The following is a 4,155-nucleotide window of genomic DNA, read 5'->3' on the forward strand; positions in this document are numbered from 1 at the left end:
ACTAAAACAGTTCGTAAATATGACCAACACTGCCAAGACTTCCCTGTCAGAATAAACCCTCAACAAGCTGATCTGAAAGTATGGAAATCAAGACCAACAAATATATAGTGTTGTATAAATATGTGTTGTAACCTGACAGGAACCTCACCACAAGAGCAAATGATTCATTAATAAATATCTGACAATTCTATACTTTTTAAATGGGCGACCAGTGCTCAACTCTATTATTACAGAGGATTTTCATAAGGCTAAATAATTTACACTGTTTAAATGTGCATTTACAGTGCTGGCTTGTGTAACTTCTTTAAGAAGTTCATACTCAAACACTGACACTCTGGATGAGAAGCATAAGTCATGTAAGAGATGTCTCACCTCTGCTTAGTAAAATCATGGACTGGATCATCCTGGAAACTACGCTAGGGCACGTGGAAAGTAAGGAGCTGACTGGTGACAGCCAACATGGCTTCACTAAGGGCAAATCGTTCTTGTCAAATCCGGTGGCCTTCTACAATGGGGTTGCAGTGCTGCTGGATAAGGTAAGAGCAACTGACATTATCTACCTGAACATGTGCAAAACATTTGACACTCTCCCGCATTACATCCTTGTCTCTCAATTGGAGAGACATGGATCTGATAGATGGACCACTCAGTGGATAAGGAATTGGCTGGATGGTTGCAGTCAAAGAATTGCAATCAACAGCTTGATGTCCAAGTGGAGAGCAGTCACAAGTGGAGTTCCTCAGGGGTCAGTGTTGGGAATGGCGCTGTTTAACATTTGTGTTGGTGACACGGACAGTGGGATTGAGTGTACCCCCAGCAAGTTTGCCAATAGCACCAAGCTGTGTGGTGGGGTCAACACACTGGAGGGAAGGGATGTCATTCAGAGGGACCTTGACAGACTTGAGATGTGGGCCTGTGCAAACCTTATGAAGTTCAACAAGATCAAGTGCAAGGTCCTGTGCATGAGTCGAGGCAATCCCAAGTACAAACACAGGCTGGGCCATGAGTGGATTCAGAGCAGCCCTGAGGAGAAGGACCTGGGTGTATTGGTGGATGTAAAACTGACTATGAGCCAAAAATGTGCACCTGCAGCCCAGAAAGCCAACTGTATTCTGTGTGTGGCCAGCAGGTCGAGGGAGGTGATTCTCCCCCTCCACTCTGTTCTTGTGAGACCCCACCTGCAGTGCTGTGTCCAGCTCTGGGGCCCTCAACATAAGGACATGGACCTGCTCAAGTGGGACCAAAGGACCACAAAGATGGGGCATACCCACAAAGATGTCCCCTGTGAGGACAGGCTGAGGGACTTGGGGGTATTCAGCTTGGGGAAGATAAGGCTCTAGGAAGACCTTATAGCAGCCTTTCAGTACTTAAAGGGGGCCTACAGGAAAGATGGGGAGGGACCCTTTATTTGGGAGTGTAGCGATAAGAAATATGGTAACAGCTTTAAACTGAAAGAGGGTAGATTTAGATTAGATATAAGGAAGAAATTCTTCCCTGTGCGGGTGGTGAGGCACTGGCACAGGTTGCCCAGAGCAGCTGTGGCTGCCCCCTCCCTGGAAGGGTTCAAGGCCAGGTTGGACGGGGCTGGGAGCAACCTGGTCTGGTGGAAGGTGTCCCTGCCCATGGCAGGGGGGTTGGAACAAGGTGATCTTTAAGGTCTAACATAAAGCAAACTATTCTATGGTATGATCCTATGATTCCTGTCTTGTTGCATGGGAAATGGCTGACTTAAATAGGTTAATGAAAACAAGAGAAGATAATAGAAGGGAGAAAATTGTGAAAGAAAGGTATATTGTCCCTGACTCTTTCCAGCTGGTAATATCTCAAAAACTGGATTATCCCTTGGTTTGAGCTAGATCTTTTGCAGGGTATTTGCACACACTAACCAAATCACACAAGTGAGATGGAGCACAGTTGGTGGGTATACCCTCCATATTTTGCCTTATAGAAACAGTCTTAGAACTTCTGAAACAAAACCAGATTGTTTTCTCTCAGATTGCCGTATAACTTATGAACAAATTTTTAACTGAAAACAAACTGAATTTTCTTTTTTAATATTTCTCCACAATTCATGGTTTGAGAACAACTGAAGTGAAGAAAGCTTTGAGAAAAAGGAATGAGAAGAACCTATTCAGTGGAATTTTAGTTTGCTTCCCTCAGTAAATTTGGTCTGTAAATGCATCTGCATATATTTTCTCCTTTTTCTCTTTTTTTTCTTCTCTCCTAAAAATAAAGATTTTTGCCAAACGATAAGAAAAAAAATATACCAATTGCAAAGAGAATTTTCAGAAAGATTCTTTCCTTTAATTTAATTAAAATGAGATGAGATCACAGTGGTTCTTTTACCTTTGAGCAGGAACCTAAAAACACTTTTGATTGATGTCTGTTGGTATACACAAAAGCATGCGGTTTACTCTTGCATTTTTCCATAGGCCTTTTTCCTTAAAAACCCTTGGGGATCTTAAGTCCAGGTTTAGAATTGTGTACACATAAGGATTTTTCAAAATCCAATACAAATTCAAAATTCTGAAACTCAGACTACTGTGAAATCATTAAGAAACTTCAATGAAGAAAAAAATACCTCCATTACCATGTTATCTCCACTTAACTAAAATAATTTTACTAAGAGAAGCTATAATATTGACATACCATGTATTAACATTCAACTCCTACCCATTTCTCCAGACTGACACATGCTTTCTTTTACAACTGCATGCCTATCACATATCCTGTGTATTTCTTATCCTGTCAAAGTTGAAATATAGGACTCATAAAAAATAATTGAAAAGACCAAGATAATGGACACTTAATTATTTTTTCTAATGAATCCTTCTCTTTAAAAAAAAAAAAAACAAAAAACAAACACAAATCATAAAACAAACCTTCTCAACTTCAGAATTCTACATTCCTGATATAAAGGTTTTTGAATAAAAAGAAGTGTGAATGCCAGATTTGTGTAAGATGAAGGTAAATTTAGGACTGTAAGTCAGGCTAAAATGAATGTCTGTTGTAAAAAGGACAATTTACAGAGTGCGATAAGCTAGAAAAACTATATATACATAGGTGACAAAAAAATGCACTGTCCATTTTGCATGAAAATCTGATCTTTGAATGATAGGTCTGGGCACTAACATGGTACTACAGCCACATATTAAAGAACCTCTTCCCTCCAGCTCAGATAATAGATATATTCAAATATAGGCACTTAAAAAAAAATAATAATGAAAAGAATTTAATATTTGGATTTTTTGTTTTTAAATCTCAGTTACTATTAGAATCATTTCATATTAAAAAAATATTTACAATGACCAGAAAATACTTGTCAGCAGCTACTTTGATACCCTCACAAATGTAATTTATAAACCTGTTTTATCACTTTGGCATCAGCAACCTCTCTGGGCTACCTGTTCTAGCGCCTCAGCACCCTCACAGTGAAGAACTTCTTTCTTGCATCTAATCTAAATCTACCCCCTTTCAGTTTTAAGCCATTACCCCTATGATTCCAAAAATCTCCAACACTTCATGGCATTGAAATCAATGGACTAGTGGCTTTTCACATTTGTTTGAACTATTTCCTTACTGTTTATTTAAATCATCCTTCTGGGGTTGTAAAGTACATTTTTTAAAAGCTGTTCAAAAAGAAAGGTGATGGATTTATGGAGGTTACTATCTATACAATTCATGTTTTCCTTCTTGGCATTTAATCCATTGTTTTCTTCAAAAATCCTTTTATCACTCTGGAAGAAACCCAATCTTAGCAACAATTCGTATCTTAAGGGTCAGATCCTGGAAAGCACGTAAGTCAACTGGAATGCTCATGTGCTGCAATTCTACAGTCAGCTCAGTACTGAACTAAAATCCAAAATCTGTGTGTAATGGTAAAATCAATGGAAAGACTCCACTGATGTTAGAATGCACTGGTCAGTCAGGTACTGAGTCTACAGTTCATGGTCTGTTGAGGGAGTCAATCCATTTTTTACAGCTATTTGCTGCCAAATATATGCTTATTTCTGTCTGCAAATGCTACTGCTTTTTCCCAGAGAGTTTTATTTGCCAGAGCAAAAAGCTTTGTCCTGGGTTAAAAACGCGTCCAGAATAGATGTTTCAAGCAGAACATTGCAACTTTCAGGAGGACTTTATTGAATGTACACCATA

Source organism: Tyto alba, unplaced genomic scaffold, assembly GCF_018691265.1.
Source record: "Tyto alba isolate M040663 unplaced genomic scaffold, T.alba_DEE_v4.0 Super-Scaffold_2, whole genome shotgun sequence".
NCBI classification, from domain to species: Eukaryota; Metazoa; Chordata; class Aves; order Strigiformes; family Tytonidae; genus Tyto; species Tyto alba.